At 42.5% G+C, this 15,671-nt stretch overlaps 1 protein-coding gene across 1 annotated transcript in view; it reads left to right on the top strand.

The window, feature by feature from the left end:
• The first annotated feature begins 9,481 nt into the window (after positions 1 to 9,481).
• LOC124607012 (solute carrier family 22 member 7-like) overlaps positions 9,482 to 15,671 on the top strand; it is a 121,283-nt gene continuing 115,093 nt past the window's right edge. Inside the window, exon 1 of the mRNA XM_047139166.1 lies at positions 9,482 to 9,502. The gene's annotated coding sequence lies outside the window, so the exon portion shown is untranslated. The remainder of the gene's footprint in view (positions 9,503 to 15,671) is intronic.

Here is a 15,671-nt window from a genome sequence, read left to right as displayed (position 1 = left end):
CTAATTAATAATCGCTTACGCGCCCAAAAATCAAGAGTTACAAGTAGGTCAAAGATCATAGTGACAAAAGAAAGAATACACATAAGAATAATATCATTGCAACATAAACATATCGATGTATCAAAGTTCCTCTACATTAATGAAACCAAATCTGAATGTTGTCTCAGAAATATGTCAACTACTTTACAGAAACAGTAGAATATTGCTGGTATCGAGAGGTTGAGTAGAACTGCCGTAATGGTTACGTAATTCAAGTACCATTACAACGTCTTGCAGAGCACGTTGAGTTTCACGGGCTGTGTGTGGGAGGGCATTACCCTGTTGGAACAACACATAACTTCCCTGTTGCAAGAACGGATCTAACAGCATTCAGCACCCACCGAGAGCTGGTTAGCGCCCTCTCCAGAAACACCAAGGGTGAACGAGAGTTGTAACTTGTCGCACCACAGACCATAATGACTGAGATGGAGCCATTGTGTCTTGGGCGAACGCACGGTACGGGACTGCATTCACCAGACCTATGTCGTGCGTGCAAACGACAATCACTTGAGTGCAGACAGAATCTGCTTTCATCGCTGAAGACCACGGAGTGACGTTCCATGTGATCCTCTGACGGCACCGGTCGAGCTGTGAACGTCGATGCTGTAGGTGTGAGTGCCCACAGTTCCACTGTTAGTAACTGGATCACAACAGTTCAAGTTGACACGCCTGAGCTCATAAGCTGAATGATTTGCCACTGCTGTCTCTACAAACTACGTTCGTTGCGGGGTGTAACACCTACAACGCCTCTCGGTGTTAATAAACCAAAATAGCTCCCAAATTAGCTACCATGCCCTCGAAATATAAATTCAGAAAATGTACCAAGCCCCTCCACAAGTAGTAATTTACGAAATAGAAATAAGAGACAAATAGAGGGAAATCTATAGTAGAAAAATAATAGAAAAAGAAAAGAATTTTAATCATAAATTTTGGAAGCATGGGAGGGGGGAAAACGATAGAAATGGTTAAATTATTAGTTATTCTTATATATGAGAAAATCAATATTATAGTCACAGAACGTAGGTCTTGAGTATCAAAGACATCGTTTACTAAAGTATAAATAGACATACAATGCAATTATGATACTCCAGTCTCTATCCTCTAGTCTGTTCGAAGTCAATTAGGACGTACAGCTTTAGGAAGCAACAATAGGAGCTTCATTTAAACCAGGACGCAAGAATAAATCGTGACGAGATTGTTTTTTGGGAAGCGTTAATTTCAGATCAGAATTAGAACTTATGTCATATTAGAGGAACGGGGAGGTGATCAATAATCTCTCTGACTTTAACGTCACTTCGTGTGAAGATTTAAATATTTTACGGAATTAACGATTTTTGGACAGATTCGGACTTTGTATTGTGATAGTGGAAAAGCTTTACTTCACGCGACTAGTTATCATAGTTCGTGACAGTTTATGGATATTAAACGGGAACAATCTTTTTATCGAAAGTGACAGAACATTGTTTAGTATCTCTGATATTGACGGAATTCCAGATTAGATACTTATTCAAAGAACCCCTTTGAATGCGATCGTGTGAATGAACTGATTTATTAATAATTATTGTTAAATAAAATAACGTGTTAATTTTAAACTGACTATTCGTCTTGAACTTTACTTCGATTTAGGTTCATAAATAATTAGGTTACATGATTTTCACCAAGAATAAACTGCAGACTAGTAACAGAAACAAGTGAACGAGAATCTATTGAAAACACTAGTATTAATTTACTTATGGTTTTTTCCTTCAAAACTGGGAAGACAATACGTGTAGTGACTCACTGGGGTTAATTTAAGAACTTGCCGGGATTAAACAAAACCCCTCAATACCAGTAAATGTATAGATAAATTAACATTCCTACTTTCATGCAAGATACGGAAGTGGGATAGAAAAAAGGGTCGCTATAGGGGGGCTGTGCTGCGTGGACCTCCAGAACCTCGTCTACAAGTGTGACGATATTCACGTGACAACTGATACCAGTGTGCAGTGGGGGCCGTTACTGAGTGGAATTAATAGCATAAAATTTGATTTTTATTTTTCACTTGATGTTCACCAGTGCCTTCTGCCAGGCGGCTAGTTGCACCATATCAGTCACGTTGCACAAAACCGGCCAGAACCACTTTGAAACTCACGTGTTGAACCATCAGCAGCTAAACTCACGTGTTGCTCACGAGGTAACGCTACCGAACTGCGTGCCTAGAACTTGGCTGTCCAGTAGGAAGGGTTGGAGGCGATCACGTTGGTGGTGGAACCGCGGCCAGCCGCTGGTAGCGGACATGCCGTCCACTCTCTTCTGCTGGCAGCTTCCAACCCGACCAGACGCTCTCCTCTCCTGCACTCTTGGGCGGCAGCCCATTCAGTTTCGGCGACTTCTCTAGGCCTGCCTTTCCTCTGTACGGCATTAAACAACCATGCACTTAAAATACGTTTGATTTTTCACCTCATCGGGTGCCCACTGCTTTCCCCTCCTCGCCAATCCTGACACATTAACACCAGCACTGTTGCACAACAGATGCAGAACACTCAACTTGTGTGTCAATTCTCCGAAAGATCCGTCCCTCCACTCGAAAAGACACGATTTAATCCCTTTCAAACTCTCTCAGCTGGCTGTAGGAAGCACGAGTGCTTCTCCGTGCCATGGCTGCCTGCTTGCTTCACACATTTGCACCAGACTGGGCGTTCCCTATTGAGGGACAGCCACAGATGGCGCTATCTGTTGGCGGATCACGTTGAAACCATTATCAGTACGTATACTATCCGCAGGTGGCACATGCCGTCGTAGGATCAAAACAGACGTCGTCTTTTCAGGTGTGCTACATTTTCTTCCGGCTCTGTATTAATATTTCAAGGCCCAGTCTGAGGAGAAACTATCGAGCCATTAACCTGAATTGTGTTTTTTAAGAAATCCAACTCCTCTTCATGGTTGTTGTCGTTCTTGATACGGGAGGCACGAGAAGACAATTGTTCAGCACTGCTTGCTCATGGATTGGGTGATGATGGGAAGTGGTATCTAAATACCTATTTGTGTTACTAATTTTTCTATTTACTCTGTACCCCAGATTGTTGTAATGTCTTCTGCATAACAACACGTCTAGGAACAGGAGGACGACCACGCTCTCAGCCTCCAAGAAAAAGTCGATTAAGGAGTGAATCTCAGTTAAAAACTGAAGAAAACTTGAAATCTTTCTTGCTGCGTGGTGATATAACAAATGTGTCAGTCACAAAGCGGAGCAAACAAAAGTCTTTAACGGAGCATCACGTAAAGTCTGTTGATCAAAATGTTCCATAAAAGTGTCAGCTTCTACTGGCTACAAGTGTGAGCTCATAGCAACACCGTCAGATTGTTCATGAAATTCTGCTCTGTATTTGAACCAGTTCGATCGACGTCCATCATTTCACCAACACGTGGTGCAACTTCCGCGCTTACGATCTCCATAGCATCTAATTCTGGGATGTTAGTAAATAAAGATTTCACATTGAAGCTTACAAGAACTTCACTCGAAGATTTCTTCACCACGCGTATAACTTCTAAGAAAATGTTGTTGATAATTCTTCCGGATTATATGGCCGTGGTCCATGGAATACTTCTATTCCTAACTTTTCGTCCAATACTACGTTGGACATCCTCAGAGGTATGGCTGGTCCTGTTGAGTCGTGCAGGAAGTATTCCATGGACCACGGCCATATAACCCGGAAGAATCATCAACAACAGTACCATCCGGTCGTGAAAGCCTTCATTGTATGATTCTAAGAAAATGTTTCGAATATTTGATAAAAGTATCGGCTTAGTTTTCCAGATAAGTGACTTGCTAAAATGTAAGTCGGCGAATTAGTCTCATTCACTATTGTTCTCAAAGCACACGATTCTTTGTGTGTCTCGAATAGACCATACGTAGTTTGTTCATAGAGAGGGCTTTTGAACGAAACATTAATTATGCTAATAGGAATGACGAGGAACAGCCTTCACACTTAGTTAAGCTACCGTTTGTTTCTCGCGTCACTAACCGCATGGGCAGGATTCTCTGGAAGAATGATATACAGATCGTTTCTTCAGCGAGACCAATGTAGAAGAACGTTTCCAACACAAAATGTTGCACCTGATTACTTCCACACTGCTGGCATCTGCGAAATGGCGTGTGTCTGCTGCAAAGTGCGTATAAGGCAAACAGGGAGGACTGAAGAACGTATTAAGGAACACGAAAGCTACACAAGTCTGAAAATAAGTGTGAAATCTGCTGTAGTGAAACATCACGAGAATTATGGCCTTTACATTGACTTAAATAACGTAAGTGTGCTGGCTAAAGAAACCAACATTTATAGAAGAAAAGTCCCTAAAGCGATTTCAGTTTTTAAGAACGAATGTGACTTCCTTAGAGAGGACTGCTATAGGCATTCGGCTTCGTGGCTTCCCGTCATCCAAGGAATGAAAACGCGACCGCTGTGTGCGAGCAATGCAATCATCGTCCAGTAATCATTGATTAACATTCCCCCTCGTTACCCTACACGTTTCGGTTCTGTCCACTGACGGTCACTCACCAATAGCAGTAGGAAGAACTTTTACCAGTACCTCTTCTCCAGCATAAGTGCAGGAAAACAACCTTTCATAACTATGAAGCAGGCCCGACAATGGTAGCCACAAGAATTGCGCCAAATAAGCCCACTTCTTCAGCATTAGCGCGGGAAACTTCACTTACTATCCAAAGAAGATGGACTGCCAATGGTAGCCACTGGAAATTCACCCAATAATGCCACTGCTCCGGCGTAAACGAGGGAAAACACCCCCTCTATGAGAGGACGCGACACTGGTCTTTGTCAGTGTTCAAACGACCACGAATACTAGGAGATCCTAACGAAGATCGCAGCGGAAGTGTCGAATCGTCGATCGTATAGACGAAGTATGACACGGCCCAAGAACCCTGAAGATTTTACCAGCAATAAAGTCACTGTAAACAGTAATTCATCAATAACCTTAGATAAAAGTCCAAACTGTTTTCTACTAGCCTGCAGTGAATTACTTAGTTTTATATTTTATATTGCTCAATTGATAACAGACAAATGACAACCCCACCAAAGAAAATAAACGAAGGGCAGAATGATACGTACCAGGTATTACTCGTCGCAGTTTTCGTCTGATATCCTGCAAGATTAGGTATCTCATAGTTAATTTAGCTTTATTGGACAAGTAGAAGAGCGCATTCAATATCATGTTTTCATATATTTATTTCATAGTACCCTGAATAATTATCGCATTTATATAACAATATACAAACATGAATTCAAGAAAGATAAAGTTGTTGGTTGCTCATACCAATTCGTTGTCTTTTAGGAAACAATGAAAATTTCTCAGTCATTCATTGTTCGTTATTTTTAGGTCGAAATGATATCATTTGGAGTTCTTTCAAATTAGTGCACTGTGCGTAACATTTTTCCAGTGAGGAAGTACGGTTAGTGCAGTGCCAGTTTTGAGGGAAAATAAAATACTCAGCAACTGCGAGACTCTCTTCACTGTATTCAAAACGATTTCCACGACGTGATTGTTGAAATGTGGGATTAGGCGGAAGTCAGATCTCATGAGTAAGGTTGATGTTCTAAGAATACCGAATTCAAATATTTCTTTTTTTCTCACTGTCCAAATACGTTTGTATCGTAGCTCATTTTTTTCCCTTTCTGTGCAATCCTCACACGCCGTGAATTTCGGATTCACGTGCCCTAGGAGACTAACGTTGTGTTTGCCGGTCTGTTGTCGAAAACATATGGAAATATTTGACACAGAAAAATATTGGTATGAATTCCACAATTTTAAATCACACTTCTCATATTCTTCGAACAGCTATGTTTACGCAGGTTAGAATCATAAGTACTTTCGGCAGTGATTACCAGGTCAATGGGGAATAGGAACGAGCATAGTTTATCATCTCAGAGTGACATTTCCACAAGGCTGCATGTACTCCTCCGTCTCTTAAATGTTTGAAGTCTAATATTTGGTCACCGAACCATTTTTTAACCATGATGTAGTCAAACTGGGATCAGATCATGGCTATCAAACGTTTTCAACTACACCCCCTATTACAGTAGGGCAGTTTCTGTAGTTTAGAGTGTCGATGTATCGTGATGCAATGTTTCTTGGGTCATGAACGTATGTTAGAAGGAATAGAGACTGCTGACCCCTGACAGCCATCTTAAATTATGAATTACATTCTCAGCTGCGAATACGATTGTGTAAGGGGTATGTAATTTACTAGTAAAATATGATAAGTTGTGCCAGACCGAGGCTCGATGTGCGATTTCCCGCTTTATGCGAACGGTCTCCTTGACCAGTTCGGCCCCAAATGCATGCCTGCAGCACCGACCCAAAGTTTCATATGTTCTAGTGTCTGTGTCACGCTCGCATTCAAATGGCGTGATTCTCACAGGGGAGAGACATTGTTTTCCTAGTCAGAGTGACTCACACTGGCATAAAATACACTAGGACGGTTCCTGCATTTTACAATCCGATTCGTTCATGCATGTTCTAAGGAGCACTGTAAAACGTAGACGATGACTTACAGTATTTCATACCAAATTAAGGCAATAAGACGAGCAAAACAGTGTTTCCCCCTGTGCGGTTATCATATGAGTTTTAATGCGAACACTATGGGACGTAGACGTCAGAAAATATGGAAGCTTGGATCGGTGCTGGAGGCATTTCTCGCTGACCGAGGTGATGAAGGCGACCACTTGCGCAAAGCGGGGTCATCCGGTGTCGAGTCGCGGTTCGGCAGAACCCTTCATATGTTACTAGTAAACCGTACAGTCGTTGCACAATCGCATTCGCAATTTGAGAATGCATTGCATAACACCCTTTTTTCTTGCGATTTTGAAGAAAGTGGATCAGCTGAGATACCACTCAGCACTAAAGCTTGTTTTGAAGAGTACAAACAGCACAGCACAAGATATTCGCCTGTCTTTAGACAGGGTGTTTCCGTAAGAGCTTGCAAAAATGCTCCACTGAAATGAACACTTTCAGGTAGGGAACCTGGGATCAGAGAAGCCAGCTTAAGGAAAATTAGGAATAAAATCACATTACTGTGTACTTTTTTATTTAAATTAGTTACAGGTAACTACAAATATCATCGTTGACACAACGAACGTACCATTTGTACTATATCTTACAAAATATGCTGAAACTGACGACCATCAACCTCAACACCTCAACGCAAGCATGACTTTGGAGAACAAGATGCTGACGCACCATGAAAAATATTCCTGGTGTGTTTCGGATCACATCACAGGTAGCTACAATTCTGGCAGCTAATTCCATCTCCGTATCCACTGGCGTCTCATAAACAAGTGACTTTATATATCCCCACAGGAAATAATCAAGGGGACTCAGGTCAGGTGACGTCGGAGGCGGTGGAATAGGACCTCCCCTTCCAATCCAGCGGCCAGGAAATACATCGCTGAGATGGTATCGGACATCCACATTGAAGTGAGGCGGTGCACCGTCATGTTGTATCCACATCCTCTCACGAACAGCCAAGGGTACGTCCTCCAAAAACTCAGGTAGAACTATTTGCACCAACCTCAAGTACAGGTGGCCATTCAGATGGCCAGGTGGAAGATGTGGCTCGTCGTCCTGGTTTCCTTGCAGGAAATAAAGAACGTATATGCAAATAAACAACACAGTGCGTATAAACTTGTACGCACGTTAGTTGTAAGTTAATGCCAGACAGAGCGGTAGAGAAGTTTACTTCCGTATCTCCTGAAGCTGGCTTCTCTGACCCCTCAAACTGGCAGCTAATTCCATCTCCGTATCCACTGGGGTCTCATAAACGAGTGACTGGATATTAGGTTATTTCCCTCAAACTGTTCAGTCGAGCGTCGTTTACGTAGTGTTAAATTTTTGTACGCTCTTACGGAAACACCCTGTATATTTAATCACTTCAACAACTCATGCACTTTTTATCCTAGTCGACGTGATAAGTTATGGCGAGGGGTTGTGAACTAGAACAGTTTAATTGACACGGGCTTCATTTAATACCTGAGATTAACTTCATAAGTTTGTCGTTCGAAATAGATTAGTTTCTCATTTATCTTTCTATTCGTAACGAAACCTGCACTTTACCAGAGGTCGAAAATACCGCTAAGGTTGAAAGATTCTTTATTTACAACACGACCGGTTTCGGGCTCTTATAAGCCGATCGTAAGGTGTTATAACTTCGTGCGCTCGGGGTCACAGTTGCTGGTGCTCCTCCGATTGGATTGCTTATAGTACCTGCACTTCCTGTACACCATACCTACTACTCATATTGCAGGTGGAGGATACTGTTAACAGTTTTTCCATTTGTGGAATCTGCGACGTGAAACTTCAGTCCTTCTCACCAAACACCCATTTCTTTTATATCAGTCTCCTCTTTCTGGAAAGGACTTGCTGCTGAGGAAGATCACTTTGAGTACATGACTGACAAAGTGCTTTTACATTGCCACATTAAGAAATATAGAGCTAGAAAATATTACAGAACGAATTAAGATGTGTGCACCAGATATCACAAAAAGGATCTTAATATTGTCGTTGGGGGCAACTGTAAATTTTCGCCTTCAAACTGCTTTGCTTTGGCTCAAGACATATTCCAAACAATACGGCATTGGTAGGGAATGGAACTGTATTGTGAAAATAGGTGATTGGTAACCTGAGTTCAGATTTTAGTTTTAAGCTATAGACACGTTTCTTTCTGCATATTTTTGGCTGTGGTCAGTGAGAATAAATAGTTATCTGTAGGTATCTCAACCTTTCCAAAGAACCCTCAATATTATTGGTTATTTGTTATTAAACGATACGTTTTATTGAATACAACAGCTGAGAATCACAAGACACTACATCAAAGAGGAAGCCGCCATCAACCATCAATAAGGACGATCACATACTTTGCTAGAAACTTTCTCGAAGAAAACTCATTGCAAATGAAAGAGACACTAACACACTAGACAATATGGTAATGATAAGTTAATGAGCCAGTGCTCTGAACAATGAAAAGGTACACTGGAAGGTGTTAAAACACAAAAATTGTATTTTATCAGGCAATTAAATTGAAAAGTGAAAACTGATTTCGGCATAAAAATAATTAATAATAAGGTGTTATGGTTTCATCTTGCTGTAATTCGTATGTATGGTCATACCAAATGTCATTATCAATGAACCGACAAGAAATTTTATATAATGGTCATCAGAGTCGGTTCGACAACATTTTTCCCCAGAACTGATTCATCATCTGATACCTCCCCTCCACCATTCCCCTAGTGCACTTTCACTAATCGGTAAATCCGATATGTTTTGCGTACAAAGCTTGCACTAGAGCCTCCCTCTCAGCTTGATGCTCCAAGCGGTTGTTTGTATCGTTTGTGCTTTAAATCGACCCTGATTGATGTTCTCTGTTTACTCTAACATATTTTTCTGTTTCAGATTTGGACGGAGGAAACAGTATCTGGTAGGTCTAAGTGCAACGTCTTTGTCCCAGACACTACTCCCCGTATCAGTATCTGCGTTTCCTCCCTACATTACACTTTCCGCAGTATCTGAAGGTGTACACATGCCTTTTGTGGAAGTAGTTGTGGCGACCGGTGTGTTAAGCTGGAGTCGTAATAGAAAAACAGAAATATATCCTACGCTTTTGTTTCAGATTATGTTCCATTCTCTTTCATTGTGGTTAGTTCACTTGTAGAAGACTTTAGTTCATTTGTGCAGACTTAGAGAGGACTATCACACTAAAGTAATTGGGAAAGTTCGAGAGGAGTTGGGCCGCTTGTTGGAGCAAGAAGCAGAGGGTGATGATAAAATTTCTACTGTGGCAGACACGAGTGTTCGAGTAGGCCACGGTTTGGGATAGGCGACTACTTCTTGTATTTATTTTGAGACGAATCGGTCGGGAAGTGATTCATGAATACCAGCAGCAGGGCGTTGACTACGCCATGTGGGTTCAACTGTGTGGTGGCAACGTTGTTCCATCTCGTTCGATACGAGAAAAAATAAAACTTCTTTGACGAGCAACAACGCGCAGTTAACCATCTCTGAGCTCAAAAATGAGTGTTGTGGTTGTTTGTTTTATTTCCAGTGGCGCAACCGTTAAATTGGTTTAAAGATGAGACAGGGAAGGGCAGTTGTGATTAACAGTCGATTTATTAGCCTTTTCGCACATTTCAGTCAATCCAAAGATCATATCGTTTAACAGGATCACAGAAATCGATTATTCGATTAACTGCGGTGTCACGTCCTTATTTTCAGGTCTATAAAGTATTCCCTCTCCCTGGAGGCACTACCTTATAGTAGCACTGAACGTTGCAGTCTTTCATAATAAAATGAATGATGTATGGTGTTGATGGCACTCCACTACGTACCCTCGGACCCAGGTTTGAAATATTAAGAGTTTTTGCTGGTTTCGTTCTCTAGGGGCTGGGATACGTAGTTGCCACATTACAGGCCAAATACTGCTGAGTCTACAGTACACAGTAGGAACATACACATGAATCGCATGGTCGAAGGTTCCTATCACTCGGTAATTGCCAATGCACCGTAGAAATTCATAAATCAAAGATTGCAATTAAATAAAATCTGCAAGTACACTACTGGCCATTAAAATTGCTACACCAAGAAGAAATGCAGATTATAAACGGGTATTCATTGGACAAATATATTATACTGAAACTGACATGTGATTACATTTTCACGCAATTTGGGTGCATAGATCCTGAGAAATCAGTACCCAGGACAACCACCTCTGGCCGTAATAACGGCCTTGATACGCCTGGGCATTGAGTCAAACAGAGCTTGGGTGGTGTGTACAGGTACAACTGCCCATGCAACTTCAACACGATACCACAGTTCATCAAGAGTAGTGACTGGCGTATTGTGACGAGCCAGTTGCTCGGCCACCATTGACCAGACGTTTTCAACTGTTGAGGGACCTGGAGAATGTGGTGGCCAGGGCAGCAGTCAAACGTTTTCTGTGTCCAGAAAGGCCCGTACAGGACCTGCAACAGGCGATCGTGCATTATCCTGCTGAAATGTAGGGTTTCGCAGGGATCTAATGTAGAGCGACGGGTCGTAACACATCTGAAATGTAACGTCCACTGTTCAAAGTGTCGTCAATGCGAACAAGAGGTGACCGAGACGTGTAACCAATGGCACCCCATAGCATCACGACGGATTATACGCCAGTATGGCGATGACGAATACACGCTTCCAATGTGCGTTCACCGCAATGTCGCCAAACACGGATGCGACCATCATGATGCTGTAAACAGAACCTGGATTCAACAGCAAAAATGACGTTTTGCCATTCGTGCACTCAGGTTCGTCGTTGACTACACCATCGCAGGCGCTTCTGTCTGTGATGCAGCGTCAAGGGTAACCGCAGCCATGGTCTCCGAGCTGATAGTCCGTGCTGCTGCAAACGTCGTCGAACTATTCATGCAGATAGGTGTTGTCTTGCAAACGTCCCCATCTGTTGACTCAGGGATCGAGACGTGGCTGCACAATCCGTTACAGCCATGCGGATAAATGCCTGTCATCTCGACTGCTAGTGATACGAGGCCGTTGGGATCCAACACGGGGTTCCGTATTATCTTCCTGAACCCACCGATTCCATATTCTGCTAACAGTCATTGGATCTTGACCAACGCGATACGATAAACCGCAATCGCGATAGGCTACAATCCGACCTTTATCAAAGTCGGAAACGTGATGGTACGCATTTCTTCTCCTTACACGAGGCATAACAACAACGTTTCACCAGGCAACGCCGGTCAACTGCTGTTTGTGTATGAGAAATCGGTTGGAAACTTTCCTCATGTGAGCACGTTGTAGGTGTCGCCACCGGTGTCAACCTTGTGTGAATGCTCTGAAAAACTACTAATTTGTGTATCACAGCATCTTCTTCCTGTCGGTTAAATTTCGCGCCTGTAGAAAGTCATCTTCGTGGTGTAGCAGTTTCAATGGCCAGTAGTGTACTATCTTAACGACTTTTAATGATGAGTACAACAGTAGAAGTACTTTTGAGAATGCGGTATATTTCAGCAAAACACTTATTGGTGTTGTTGGTCCAGCAATTAAATAAAATATAAGTTGACTAACAGGGAAACAATAGAGTCCTATTTGACGTAATTAGTTATGAACAACAACGTTGCTCACGAGATATTCAAGCATACTACGTCTTCACTGCAGAAGCCATGGAAATCTCACAAGTGCACAAGTCGGCACTCCGAAGTATTTCTATCTGCCGCGACCAGTGCAGACTGCTCCACACTCTCCAAGTCTCTGCCGCGACGGTGCGTCAGTCGCGCCATCGCGTCCAGCACTCCCCATGTCCAGTGCGACTGTCCCTCGCGCCGCTCTGTTCAGAAGCTCTCCTGTCCTCTCTCCCAATTCCATCCAGTCTCCCCATTCACGAGCGCTGTGATTGATGAGAGCGCTCGCGCCATGTCTACAAGACAAAGCGCATTCACAAACATAATGAAACACTTTCGAAACACTATATTTACATTTAAATAACTTGAAATTAAATAAATATTCTTACTGCTGGACCATAAACACGCTGTAACACACATTATTAAATACATAAACAAATTAAATAGACATATATTAAAGGAATACAAACAAAATTAGGATAGTAGCCTAACGTCACTGTGTTTTCTAAAACACAGTAAATAATTGACCAATTTCTTCATGAATTGCATATATCGGATATAAACAAAGACACAGATGAATAAATATGCTTATAAGCATGCTGCCACCGTTTTTTCGTGTCACTGTGGAGTACTTATGTCCTGACGCGATTAATAGTAATCGGCCACTTTGACCTCCAATAACTCATGTATTCTTCAAGTTACATGCCTGTAGTTCATACAAATTTAGGTTTACACTAATAGCTTTTTAAAGACATGTCGATCGAGAAAATCGGATGAACCGTTTAGATTTTGGATAGACTTGTATAGTTTACAGTCAGATACTAAACTTAAAACTAATGAAGATATTGAAAATCTGATTACACCATCAGAATTGTTGTGCAAATAATGGTAACGTACACGTTTCTTTTTTTGGTATCATGATTCCTCTGGCTATTATTAATTTCTACACAAACTGTGAAATGTCTGCCATGATTGTTTCACAAAGTCCGCCACCTTCGGCACTCCCGGCATGTCTCCTTCATCGTCACCGTGGAATTCCCAGCCACGCTGACGCTGGACCCCGGGTAACGTTCGACACCACATGGCGGCCGACGAGCCGCCGCCCGCCGAAAGGCCCCAGCGCGGCCGCGCCAACTCCGAACTTTGAATATTTTCAGGGTGCCACAACTCACCCATTACCTCACAACATGTGGCCTGGAGGGTTTGAGTTTTCTCGAGAAGCTGAGACTGGTAACGTAGCTACTGGCTGGCAGGACTCAGCAGAGTCAGACAAAGTGTGCCTCACAACGACCCATCTTTCTTTTCTTTCCTCTCCCTTTCTCTTCCATTCTACCTCCTGATTTCCCTTCCATCACATTCTTCTCTGGTGTAGGTGGCAGGCAATACGGATAGACAAAGGGAAACGGCTGTGCTTGAGCACAGCTGGTCTGAAACTGGTTCGAGGAAGGATTAGGGTAAATGAATGGATGATTAATCTTGAGCGGTATTCTGGCGTCGAATAGGTATATCCACTAAAAGTTACCCACTAAAAACAAGTAAAGTTTTTGGAAGAAATGATATCTGTCTGTCAAGGCAGTAAATCCTCTCCCTCGTCGAGAAGGTTGAGGGGTAGTGACTGACGCCTTAAAACTTATCATGTCGGCTAGGGTATGACAACACCAACAGAAACGCCCCTTGACCTTCAGGATGGGGGTCATTCGTTGGGCTAACAACCCAAAATCACAAACGTTTAATCAAGTTGATCAGTTTTGGATGTCTGATAGATTAACTGGAACGCAGACACACCAAGGAAAAAAGATAAAAGATAAAAGATTTCATCACATTTACCTGGAGCGCCCAAAGCCTCATCCGTAAAGGGTCCACTTCGGTAGTAGCATTAGACGTAATGATTTTAAGACAGACGTAGCGGCGATTTAGAAAACCGGGTGGATAGGCGAACGAAAAGACAGTAACAGCATAATTTTCTGTGGAGGAGGATCTAAAAGGCTAATTGGAATGGCTTGTTGCCATAAGTAAGAACATGGTAAAAGAAGTAGCAGCTTTGAAGCTTTGAGCAAGCGTTTGTCATAAATTACAATTAGTCAGAAGAACTATGACGCAGTCTTCACCAATGTTCGTGTCACTGCTGAAGACAGAACAGACAACGAAAAAGTTCATGAAAAGACAGATTGTGTCTACGAAGAGGTCTCGAAAAAGAACATATATGTACTTCAAGGTGATGTTAACGGCAAAGAAAATATCTGTTACCCGACATTGGGAAAAGTACAGCTTGCACGAAGAAATCTAATCTGTAGAAATCAGCATGGGTTTTGAAAAAGACGGTCGTGTGAAACTCTGCTCGCGCTATTCGTCCACGAGACTCAGAGGGCCATAGACACGGTTCACGGGTAGATGCCGTGTTTCTTGACTTCCGCAAGGCATTCGATACAGTTCCCCACAGTCGTTTAATGAACAAAGTAAGAGCATATGGACTATCAGACCAATTGTGTGATTGGATTGAAGAGTTCCTAGATAACACAACGCAGCATGTCATTCTCAATGGAGAGAAGTCTTCCGAAGTAAGAGTGATTTCAGGTGTGCCGCAGGGGAGTGTCACAGGACCGTTGCTATTCGCAATATACATAAATGACCTTGTGAATGACATCGGAAGTTCACTGACGCTTTTTGCAGATGATGCTGTGGTGTATCGAGAGGTTGTAACAATGGAAAATTGTACTGAAATGCAGGAGGATCTGCAGCGAATTGACGCATGGTGCAGGGAATGGCAATTGAATCTCAATGTAGGCACATGTAAAGTGCTGCGAATACATAGAAAGATAGATCCCATATCATTTAGCTACAAAATAGCGGGCCAGCAACTGGAAGCAGTTAATTCCATAAATTATCTGGGAGTAGGCATTAGGAGTGATTTAAAATGAAATGATCATATAAAGTTGATCCTTGGTAAAGCAGATGCCAGACTGAGATTCATTGGAAGAATCCTAAGGAAATGCAATCCGAAAACAAAGGAAGTAGGTTACAGTATGCTTTTCGCCCACTGCTTGAATACTGCTCAGCAGTGTGGGATCCGTACCAGATACGGTTGATAGAAGAGATAGAGAAGATCCAACGGAGAGCAGCGCGCTTCGTTACAGGATCATTTAGTAATCGCGGAAGCGTTACGGAGATGATAGATAAACTTCAGTGGAAGACTCTGCAGGAGAGACGCTCAGTAGCTCGGTACGGGCTTTTATTAAAGTTTCGAGAACATACCTTCACCGTAGAGTCAAGCAGTATATTGCTCCCTCCTACGTATATCTCGCGAAGAGACCATGAGGATAAAATCAGAGAGATTAGAGCCCACACAGAAGCATACCGACAATCCTTCTTTCCACGAACAATACGAGACTGGAATAGAAGGGAGAACCGATAAAGGTACTCAAGGTACCCTCCGCCACACACCGTCAGGTGGCTTGCGGAGTATGGATGTAGATG

This window comes from Schistocerca americana, chromosome 3 (assembly GCF_021461395.2).
Source record: "Schistocerca americana isolate TAMUIC-IGC-003095 chromosome 3, iqSchAmer2.1, whole genome shotgun sequence".
Taxonomy (NCBI): Eukaryota; Metazoa; Arthropoda; class Insecta; order Orthoptera; family Acrididae; genus Schistocerca; species Schistocerca americana.
Note: the sequence above shows the minus strand (reverse complement) of the source record. Positions and strands in the feature narration are given on the sequence as shown.